Genomic DNA, 12400 nt, shown 5'->3' with positions numbered 1-12400 from the left:
CCGCCCGGGTAGGGAGGGCTTAGGTCGGCAGGGCAATCCACGGTTCACTGAGCACCAGCGATCCCCGTGGCTGATTGGGCGCCTGCAGGTCTGCAGTGGAGCCATTCAGATCTGTGTTGTCCACTGGTACTATAGGTCTGGTGGCTTCGCTGTGGATCCACAGTGTGTAAAATGATGGATTGGCAGGAGCACGTTTTGTAGGACGTGTGTTTCAGCCTCCGTTCCCCGAGTTGCTGGGAGTTGCAGTGGTGTACAGAGAAATAATAATTGTGCATTCCAAACTGGGGAGAAAACTGGAGTAAAAACCATGGCTATGACTAAAAAAAAAAAAAAAAAAAAAAAAAAAGAACCAAGAAATCATCAATATATGGGATGGGGCAAGTTGAAAATAGTTCCTTATATGAAGCTTTTTAATTTTGAGAAATTCTTTTTAGTGAAGTGCGTGTGGATCCATATGTGGATTGCAGACTGAGTCATGCAAGCATGGTTCCAACGCAGAGTTGACGATCATGGCCGGGGACCCTAGGACAGTGTTGTATTGGCTTGTGTGCTCCTGCAGGTTAGGGAGGTAAATCACCGGAACAAGCACATTCTGGAACCCCTATTGGCCAGACAGAGACTTCCCAGACTGGGCCTCGTCTCCAGGGTCCAGTAGCTTGGTGACACCGTGCTTTATAGAGGCTATAAAAGGAGAATATTTGAGGGTTTGGTATTGACCCTTTTGTGTCCACAGGGAGAGAAGGGCCCACCCGGAGCAGATGGGAAGCCTGGGAGCCGGGTAAGTGGTTCTCTATGCACATTTAAACCAAACAAACTAAAAAAGAATCAAAACATAAACTTAGCAGTGGCAAGGATGCCTTGTGGGTCACACCGAGAAATACAAGCACACACAAGGACTGCAGGGGTGAGTCGCAAATGTGCTCGTTTTTAATAACAAATAAAAGATTTGAACAAAACAAAACACTTTTCATGAAAGAAAAAAGGCGCGGTGGCCAAAAGAAAACAGGCCGTAATTAAAACAAGTATCATGCTGGTTTAAAGCCAGCACGAGTAGCCATTGTTATTTTAAAGCTCTTACTATCACTGTCTCCTTTCTTCAAACTCCAACTCTCATCAACCCTCCTGGGGCGGCTGCTTCGCTTTTATATCTATGTGACCATCTCCCAATTGGTAATTACTTGATTAATTGGGAGATGGCCACATTGTGCATGAGTGTTAGCTTTTAACCCCATCCATGCTATAAAACAATAACAAAACAAAATGTGTTTTTAAACAACAAACAATACCTTTAAATAATAATAATAATAGAAAATAATAACATACTTTATGACTTCCGAACAATTATAGACGACAGATCTAAATGCAGACACTTTTTAGACTATTAAATAGCACCGTTTGTGTACCAGGTTCATGAAAGTCAATCATCCACTAGTGCATGTTCCATTATTGTGTTTCTGTACATAAAATAAAGGTAAAATGACTATTTGGGTATTAGAAAAATGTAATTTATACTATGCCAATAATGTTTTAGATACTGTAGCTACCATTCTTGGTTCATTTGGAAGCATCATGAATAAAATTTTTTTTTTTTTTGCCAAACATATTTAATCACAGCCGTGGCCAACATTATTTTTCGATAAGCTAATTCCTGCACATTTTCTCCTTGGCGCTGCACTTAAACCTGAGTTGTGTTTCGTTGCTTTTCAGGGCAGACGAGGCATGCCTGGAGCTAAAGGTTTCCAAGGAATCCCTGTGAGTTAATCTGTTGTACAGGGGCCCAAATGAAAAGTGCAGAGTCAAGCCTGGTCTGGTCAGCAGCTCAGCAAGATTGGGGCTGGTCTGTATTGAGATGGAGGACATCCTGGTGAAAGCAGCTCAGCAATGTTGGGGCTGGTCTGTATTGAGATTGGAGACCTCCTGGTGAAATCAGCAGCTCATGAGTGTGAAGGGGTGCTGTGACTGTAAGAAGTCTCTCTCTGAAACCCTGCAGAAATGTACATGTAAAGTGTCCCTTTAATGCTGGACAATGCACAATGAGTCACAGTACTGTGTATACTGCCCTGGATTGTACAGAGTAGCTACAGGAGAAATCGTGACAGTGTGGAGCATCATCATGTGGCAGTTCTAGCTACCAAATTTCAGAACTCTCTCTCTCTCGCTCTCCCCAGTTCAGTGCTATGGACATATACTATTTGCTCAATACAACTGGTACTATGCATCTGGTATTAAATTGCCTGCTTCCTTTGTTTGAACCTGGTCTCTGCCATTATCTTGCGTGTTTTAAGTATCCGTATTTCAAAAATCATATCGGACAACTTGATCTGAATAACGGGCATTTGAAAAAGCATACATGACTAGTTTTCATTTGGTCAGTTTAGTCTAATATGCATTCTACTCTTCATAGAAATTCCTTCATTATTGACTACTTCATGTTGACAGTTTCTCCTTTGCCTTAGAAATAGCTAGACTGATATTTTGATGGTAAATCAATAACACTCTGAATGTGTGTTTGCACAGGGTCCCCAGGGGAATCAAGGCCAAGGAGGGGACCAGGGGCCTCTGGGGGCCCCAGGAAGCAAGGGGGCAATGGGGCAGAGAGGGCTGCGGGGGCCACCAGGATATCCGGTGAGTCTGTCTTGTGGTCCTCTGGCAGTGACGTAATCCAGGATAAATCCCATTCAAATCAATGACCTAAATTGTTACAAGATTTTCAGAAATTTCCCCCAAAACTGCTGAACATTGCGGAATATAATTGGTACATATAATTAATAGTAGTGATTGTATTTGACGCTACATTACAATTTAAGAAGGCCCTCCAACTTAGAAGTGACCCCCAGTGCAAAAATCAATTTCTAACAGGGATGAAAGTTTAGTTTGAATAGTTCTCCTTCTTTTTTACTCAGGGTAAAGATGGCCAGTCTGGATATGCAGGGTCGAGGGGAGAGAAAGGAGAGAAGGTAATATTACTGACACCGGAGAGTGTCTGAGCACTACATAACAATACAGCCGGTCTGGCTAAACAGCGTGTGTGATGTATCATGGTATCAACCAGCTGTGGAGAAAAAGAAACATCACTTGTTACCATTGATACGCATTGTGATTCATTACAAAAAGCCTTTGTTAAAACATAGTTATGGTTTAAGCTTGAAGCCACAAAAGTCAAAAAATTGACAGTTAAATTAAGTAAGGGGTGACGTAAGAAAATTTAATTAAGCAACAACACCTTTAACAAGGGAAAAAATCCACTAAACGCTGATGAGAGCAGTGAAAATATTCACTTTCACAATTCCCCTGATGTTGAGTGTTGTTAATGTGTTTTATTAAGGGTGGTTTCAAACTCATTAGCATCAGTACATTCCCATTTACACTTCTCCCCAGGGGAGACACCTTTATGTTTGTTTTGTAGGAGGCATTCCCAGTAAACTGATCAATTATTGACAACAATCTGACTACTTGAATAAAATATAAATGAATAAATGTAAAATTAAGGGCAACACACGTGTTAATAGTGCACCATTCAAATGTTGTTTGCTGCAAGTAAAGAGGTCCACAGGAAAGAACAACAGCAGTCAGGAAACGTCCAGAAAGCAAAGTTGTAGCAACAAAGATTAGAATGGAACAGGCCTTCTCCTTTTTGAAACTCTGCTAAGGACTTCAGCACAAACAAACTACATCTAAGGAAGGCCGTTATAATTACAAAAGCATCATCATGACAGGAGTTATTGCCTTATATGGGAAGTGCATCAAAGACTCCTAAAAGTAGCACATCACCCTCAACCATCGAAATCCCAGAGGTGCTACCACTCAACTACAGGAAGACTGTGACTACAGCCTGAGTGAAACAAGAGATACCCTACCATGTACTAAAGAAATATGGAATACCACAATCAGACCAATAATCAAGGGTTACTACAGAACAAATTCAACGTACAAAGAAAATTATGGGTACAGCAAGTATGAGAATCATACAAGCTGCTCAAAAAATTTCAAGATTAATAGCAAAGGATTTAAAGAAAGATTTAGAAGCATCAGGCATAACAGTGCACAATAGAACTGTACAAAGGCAGCTGAACACAGAAGATCTGTATGCATGTAGACCTCGCTGCAAACCAAAGATTCATAAAACAAACTGTCTAAACTTTGCCAAGACATATGAACTGGAATCTGAAGCATTCTTCAACAAAATTCTCTGGTCAAATGACACTAAAATAGAACTTTTGCTGAAATGACTTGTATATTAATGGTTAAAAATTTAACATGGAAACAAAGTTGAAACCATAACTTTTCCCTTTGGGTTTATGAAAGACCAAACCATTTTCCATTTATTATTTCCAAATACCCACATTACATTCTACATTAAACGTTATTGTGTAAATACAACACGTGCCACTAGTATTAACGGAGATAGGCAATTGATTGATTACCTCACCGCTGGAGAGATAGCCTCCAATGCTACGTTGATAAACCACGATGATGTGGAAGCATTAACAGCTTCTTTGTCTGTGTCATCTCTAGCCTGGTATTTATACTGTAGTAGCTCAGAACATGTGTGACTACATTTTGTTTCTGTTCTCTGACTCATTATAATAGAAATTAGTTCTTCAGCTGTTACTCCATTCAAGTGCAACCAACCATTGACTGCTCTCTTTTACAGGGTTACTGTGGTTAATTGTTTGCCATGCTTCCTTTTCCACACCTGCCTCCCCTTATCATTGTAAGCCTTAGGCAAAGTGGGTCATTACCTTAGCAACTCTATATATGCCAAAGTCACTTCCAGCAAACTGGTTTAATATTACCAACACATTTTTTGTCATATACAATACAGTACAATTCCCATTTATATAGTGTTTAACATCCCAAGGATCCCAAAAAGCTTCATACAAAAAAAAAAAATTATACAAAAAACAACAGTATAATACACAATTTAGTAAAACTGAATTTAAAAAAGCGACAGAAAATGTGGTTTTAATTATAAAATTGTGTATTTTATTTTGAAAGGTATTTTTTTTTCATTGTATTTATAAACAAAAAAAAAAACCTGGTGAATGTCCTTTGCCCTCTTTCTTGCGGCACTTCCTGTTGAAGGAACCAGCTGACACAGGCCACTTGCTTCTGGGAGATCGAGTTCTTATAGAGTGTTTCAGGTTTTTTTTTTTTTTTTCTTATCTGTCATGTTCTCAATGTCAAGTTCCTACATGCAGCCTCTCAAAGTTGAACAAAAGTGTAGCAGTGAAGTATCTGTAAGTAGTGATTGATGTATTTTCTTCACTAACTAATTATGGTAGGAGCTGAGAAATACATGACCATTAAAAAATCAAATTCACTTTTCCCATAATGTTTGTATTTTCATAGAGTAACATGTGAGATCTATGAAATGAAGGCAGTGCATACAGTATCATACATGCCAACAGTCCCTATATTTCCTAGCAAATGCCCCGCATCCTGATGCATAGGAAGAAAGTCCTGATATTTACCCATAGAAAAAAAATCATTTATTCTGCACAGTAGAGTTAGTGAAAACCACACGCTGTGCTCTTCGTGCGGCTGACACATCTGCTGATCACTACCTTATACAAAGGTAAGAATGCTTCATTATGTCTGTTTTTACGGTCATGATGTTCGTGTCGTGTTGAGCTGGGGGGATACATCTATTATATGATAATGAGTATGACTTCTTCCATGTATATGATGCGTATGACCCCCCTCCCCGGAGACAAGCGTCCTGCTGAACAGTTTCCAAATGTTGGCAAGTATGCAGCATTAAGGAAGATTGACTGGAATTATTTTGTTAGCACTGTGTACCTTAACTGAACGGTGTGAATAAAAGGCAACGCAGACTGTATTGAACCTGTAACACTCCCACTGAAAACCCTGTAAACATGGATTAGTTGATTGTCAGCCTCAGTGTTGACTCCACCCACCTATTTTCTCTTGTATATGAGCACCGCTCTGCACAACCACATATGCGTTTTCTTGTGTTGCCTGATATTGAATACAAGTATGTCTCTGTCTGTGTGCAGGGAGTGAGAGGGTCCATCGGAGAGAAGGGAGCTGCTGGTCTCGATGGTGAGGAGGTATATTGATTATACACTATTACATTAGCAACTGCTCCCAATGCACTGTTCCTACTGGAAGCCAGCCTGGCCAACGGCAGCCACCACTACTGATAAACTAATACCCACCAACAATCCAGAGTGGGGACGGGGGGTGGGTTACACTGGGCTAGCTATACACTCAAAGAGAGAAAAACAAAAACTGCCTGCATTTCTTATCACATTATAGAAGTGATAACATAGCTTTAAAATCTATTGCCTTACCTCTCAGTACTATGTGTACCAACATTATCACTGGTCTCCTTTTAAAGGAGTGCTAACCTAGGCATTCAGATCAATTTCCTTACCGCCTGTTAGCACTAGCAGCATTACCCCTTTAAAAAGTGCTAATCCAGGTTTCTTTAAATCAGTTATCTTGCCTGTTATTAGCACTAGCAAATGGTCACAGGTCCCCATTTAACCAAGTCTTTAAAACACCATTTTGGATTGTTGGTGGATTGTCAGGAAGAACAGGAAGTGATCAGGTAACAGGAAGCAGCAGGGAAGCTGCAAGAATGTAAAGAAAGAATACATTTTTTGTGGTGTTTGTTTTGTGATGTGGATTACACTAATACCCCATTTACACTAGCCACTTTTAAATCGACTCTGAGACGGTTTAGTCCTTTTTCTTTAAGTGTAAAAGCAGATGTCCCAGGTCCAGCCTTCTTAAAACTGTCCTGCTCCAGAGGTGGTCTCTGCGACAGCTTTGGTCTTTTTTTTTGGTCTACTATGAATGCAGCATTCTCATAAGTTCCCCAACTCCGTTTGCTAGCAATGCAGAAAGCCACTGAGTGTTGTGGCGTGCTCTTCAGGCAGTTTGTTGTGTTTCAGGGCCAAACTGGACCAATGGGACCTCCTGGGCCAGCAGGACGGAAGGGACAACCTGTAAGTATGTGTTTCAGCTTCTCCCTAAAATATCAACGCTGTTTATGTTGAGGGCATGAATTTCAACGGTAAAATCTGATAAACACAGGTTGTTCTCCTACTGAAAAGATAAACCAGCTTTAAAGATATTTCAATGTCTGATAAAACAAATATACATATTACCCAATTTTACCCTCAGATGTTGTGAAACAACACCAAATAAAGTATATTAACTCTTTCACCTCTGCAAACCTATAACCAGATAACAGCCTAGTTTCCCCAGTTCAGGTTTGAAACTTTCTGAGCATCACACCTCCCTAGTTTTTTCAGAGCAATATCAATATCATATTTTAAGTGTGTAACTCAAGTGACAGTTTTTGATTAATTCCTTGTTTCACTGTAACCTACACAACAGCGGCCGTGAGCAAAACCCACAAGCTATTTGGGGCACTTACAAAAAGTCAAATAAGACACAAAGAATCCATAGAATTAGTTATAGGGTTGACTTTTTACAAACATATTTAGTGCTGAAAGTGTTAAAATTGAGAAGATTAAACATTTCAGAAACTGAACTGAATCTAGCGCCACTAATTATTTCTCACTGGGAATTAAATCCCTTACGAACGGCATACAGTGAAGGTGTTGTGTGTTACAATTACATACAGTGAAGGTGTTGTGTGTTACAATCACATACAGTGAAGGTGGTGTGTGTTACAATCACACATACAGTGAAGGTGTGTGTTACAATCACACAGTGAAGGTAGTGTGTGTTACAATCACGCATACAGTGAAGGTGGTGTGTGTTACAATCACACATACATGAAACTTGGTATTAACATTATGTATGTTAGGTTATTGAGACTATCAGATTCTGAGGATGGCGGGGGGAGGGGCTATCCGTCTGCACATCCATTCATCTGTATGCCTACAGTATATCTGCATACAGTATATCTGCAGAACATATTTTCAAATTGTGATTAAACAGTTCAATGCCACTTCTATACTATTCTGTACATACTGCTGATATGCCTCATAGCCATCAACCTTTCATTATACTAACATCTATGAGTTTGAATGTTCAGTCACAGCTGGGATGGATGTTACTGACATACTTGTTTCACTAGTTTTCAGCCCGGTTGCCCAGGGTAACGAGGATCTTTTTGTCGCCCTGAGCTCCTGCTGATTGCCAGCCTGGCTGTCAGTGTTCTAACAGGAAGCCGATGTCACTTCCTTTTTTGCCAGGGAGACAAAGGGCATCGAGGGTTGCCAGGTCCAGAGGGGTCAAAGGGCAATGTAGGAGAAAGAGGAAACCAAGGGGAGCTGGGACATTCAGGACCGCCAGGGAAAGAGGTGGGCAGTACATCTTAAAAAGAGATTAAAGAACAGACAAATTGCTTCTTCCCTCTTATAATGAACCCCACAAGCAAAGTGAACTACCAGTCTCCACGTTGCTTGGTCAGGAGAAACAAACTGATCTCTTACCCAGAGATCATTGTGACAGAATCCTTTTTTGGCACCAAAGTCTGTGTATATCCTCCTTAAAACCTGACATCATTTCCAGTATCATTGTCCAAATCTCTCCTGCGTTCACTTGTGTGGGGACTCAGCACAGGAGCTCACGTTTCTGAGTTTCTGTTTATGGTTGTAAAATAAAAATAAAATCTCTTTCCCCCTTTTTCCTTTACTGTCTTATTTTCAAAATGGGGGCAATGATACTGAATGACGTGGGATATTATGGAGAAGGTACACTAAATTTGGCTACAAAAAGGATAATGTTGTTATTAGTAGTAGTAGTAGTAATCATAGTAGTAGTATTAAGGATAATATCACAATGGTCTCTGGGTAACAGATCAGTTTGTTTCTCCTGACCCAACCAACATGGAGTTCAGTTTGTGTGTGGAATTCATCATCCTACAAAGAAACTATATTACAGGTCATCTTGGTATTTATGTTCTCAATGTCGATAAAGATCAAGAAACTTGGAACTGTTTTTTAAATTATATGAAAAATGTTATCTACACACATTTATATGAAAATACTGAATATGGCTTCCAGATCTATCTTATAAGGTGTAAAAACCAGTAGACTGTTTATTAGCATTTGTATTTATTAGTGGTTATTTAGTTCAGTGGTTTGTAAGCACAGTGACATCCTGATTTGATACACTCCGGGGTATAATATCTTGACACTAACTAGAAACTTATAAGAAAGTCAAGCAGACAGACATTTTGCCGAGTGCCTTCCTTATAAAACACAGTTATAAAACAATAACACTGATTAGTTATAAAGATGAGTGTTTGTGTTTTCTTGTGTGTTCCAGGGCTTCACTGGGGCAGTGGGGGAGAGGGGGAAGCATGGCCTGCCTGGTCTCAAAGTGAGCGCTTGGATACAATGATTATTCCTGACTAATAAACACATATTCAGGTTTTTTAACCTAATGTTGTATGTACAGTATATACATGAAAATCATTTACCCTAAATAATAGTAGCACAGTATTTGTATCATAAGTATTCTCTAAATGAGAATTGTTCTGTAGTGGGTTTGTGTTGGCTTTATAATTCCGAGTTATGAGTTATGTTTATTTCAAAAGTTGAAAATATCTTGTACTAAAAAAACTTTTCTTTCTCAAAAGGAAAATAATTCTGCCCAAAAAAACAGCTCTTGTCATAGGAAATTCCTGCTGCAATGAAAGGCATTTTCTCATACCAGGGCCTATATTTGTTATTTGTGCCTGAGTAAATGGCATGATTTGTTTGTACACATAAAGTTTAGAATTGTCGCACACATGCCTTGGGTAAAGGCATCTGCCAAATAAACTAATAATAATGAAATCCTGGTTCACTCACATTTGTAAGTAATATGTGTTAATGAATGTCAATGTCACTAAAGTTGTTCGCACGTGGAAATTTGCATTTCCAAGTGAGTGCCCACATTGCTGTTTTGAAGAATAAATTAATCGTGGGTTCCGTCTGGCTATTTAGCCATAACATTAGTAGACAGAGATGGGAATGTAACTGTTACATTCATTCACTTTTAGTGTTTTAATTGCTCCATGAGTACAGTCTATAGCAATCAACCTGCTGTTCCTCCCTGCTAGGAAAGTACTGAGGACCGAGTGAAATGATCAGGACAAAAAACCTGTGCTTCCATAATGCTAAAACTAAAAGAAGCTTGTGAATTGTCAGTAATGTCTCTGATCTGCTTTTGAAAGCTACCAGTGACCAAGAAGCCAATAGTAGCAGACAGAACTTGAATATGTGCAGGAATAGGGAGTGTGCGCTTGGTGGGTCTGTGCAACCTAGGACCCAACATCTCCCACAATTCCATTACATCAGGACTGCCTCTGGAAAGCCGTATCTTGTGAAAAGTTCTTCTGTACTTGCTGTGAATGTCATATCGAACCAGAAATACCATCTCTTACCGAAAAGCACTGTTAGCAAAGTCTTCCAGAAGTGCAAGATCAGCCATTTTCAAATTATGTTTTGACGTATTACCGTATGCAAATTTATAGAAAAATGTTGTTTCTTAATAGCCTACACACTAGCTACAACTTATCATACTAATGTCTTCTGTAATTACCAGCACAGCTAAAACAAGGGAGTCACAAAAACATGACCTTCTGCTTATTGAGTAACAATCATGGTGGTGGAAACCAACATTTATATCATACTACTGCCTAAATATTATTATAATTTATAAGCAATAATTTATGAAAGAATTATATGTGACAAACATTGCAATTTCAGCAATAATCCAATAACATCAACCTAATGTGAATGTTTTCATTTTACATGTTACACTGATTGATTTAGCCGATTTAATAGGAGTTTGCTCTTGTAGCACCAGCATTCTAACACAAAGAAACGATCGTTCTGGTCCAGGGTGCGTGATTCTACAAACATTCTCACGCAAACTTTGTTTGAATGTGAGCACGCAGGGTTCAGAAGGGAATACTTGTGTGCGTTGGATTGATAAATACTGTATAGGTCCTGGCAAAATCAATATTGTTTTTCGTTAGTAAACCGGTGACAAGAATATAGTGAATTTACCCATACCACATGTGTGACAGGAATATCACACACCCATACCCACATGTGTGACAGGAATATCATACACCCATACCCACGTGTGACAGGAATATAACACCCATACCCACGTGTGACAGGAATATCACACACCCATACCCACATGTGACAGGAATATCACACACCCATACCCACATGTGTGACAGGAATATCACACACCCATACCCACATGTGACAGGACTATAACACACCCATACCCACATGTGTGACAGGATTATAGTGAACACACACAGAGCTTTCATTTTTCTTTTTTTTAGTTTAGAATCGCCAATTCTTTTTTCTCATTTTCTCCCCGATTTGGAAAGTCCAATAATTTTTTTTATTTCAAGCCAGCTCACCGCTGCCTCCCCTGTGCTGACTCTGGAGAGACAAAGACACATCCGAAAAGTGTGCAGTCAGCCATCCGCTTCTTTTCACTCTGCAGACCTGCCATGCAGCCACCTCAGAGCTACAGCATCAGAGGACCACACAGGTCTGGGCAATATACAGGCCAGCCCGCAGGCGCCCAGCCAGTCTGCATGGGTCGCTGGTGCGCAGTGAGCCGAGGACACCCTGGCAATGGTGCGGTGCCCCCTGGGAACTCACGTCCACAGTCGGCAGTGGAGTAGCCTGGACGGAGCTTCAATTTTTGCACATAGCGAGAAGATCACATATCTAATTGTGTTGATGCTTTGTGACGACTGTCTGTAGTGTGAGTTATAGAGAGTGTCACAGCTTGGGGGTATAAAGAGGCGCGTGTCTGTGTACAGAAGTGACACTTTGATTTGTACATGGTAATTGGCTGTACTTTCATTTTTACGATATTGATCTAGTTTATTATTAGTCATGGTAAAAAACAAGCACATAACATCCAAACCTGCATACATGCAATGCAGTGTAGGAAAAGTGGAATCTCTGTGCTGTTCACTTTTATTGGGATTCTAAAGGACTCAATACAGTTTGGATAAACAAATGTTAACAGAGGCCAGTGACACAACAGCAGCGCCAGCCTGTCACCGAGCCCTATGATTCAGCTGCAGTCAAAATCTGAGCTGAAACACTTAACTGACTTCTTTGTTAAAAACAAGAAACACAAAGCACTTCTCCTATATCTCCAACTAGGAGTCCTTGAGAGTATGTGGAGGTAGTTTCCCTCATACATTATAACATCCTCCACTCTGTCTCAGATTGTATCCTCTGAAAATTCTCATCACCATGTGCACACCATGCCTGCAGGTGTCTCTGAAATGTGCCTGTGACTCTGTGCCTCCTGCAGGGCAATGCTGGCCAGAGAGGCTCCACGGGACAGGCAGGGAGGTACGGCACTGTGGGGAAACCAGGGAGGAGCGGGAGCAAGGGGGAGCGTGGCGCCCCAGGCA

At 40.3% G+C, this 12400-nt stretch overlaps 1 long non-coding RNA gene across 2 annotated transcripts; it reads left to right on the top strand.

Annotated features, from left to right (window-relative positions):
* Positions 1-6008: 6008 nt before the first annotated feature.
* LOC121330845 lies at positions 6009-8293 on the top strand. 2 transcript variants are annotated; one of them, XR_005951907.1, is made up of 3 exons: positions 6009-6074; positions 6924-6977; positions 8199-8293. It is a non-coding gene; the product is annotated as an uncharacterized LOC121330845 (long non-coding RNA). The 2 variants fall into 2 exon arrangements; XR_005951908.1 differs by having other exon boundaries at positions 6019-6066.
* Positions 8294-12400: the final 4107 nt, after the last annotated feature.

Source organism: Polyodon spathula, chromosome 18, assembly GCF_017654505.1.
Source record: "Polyodon spathula isolate WHYD16114869_AA chromosome 18, ASM1765450v1, whole genome shotgun sequence".
Classification (NCBI taxonomy): domain Eukaryota; kingdom Metazoa; phylum Chordata; class Actinopteri; order Acipenseriformes; family Polyodontidae; genus Polyodon; species Polyodon spathula.
The sequence above is the reverse complement of the archived record's forward strand: the minus strand, read 5'-3'. Positions and strand labels throughout refer to the sequence as shown.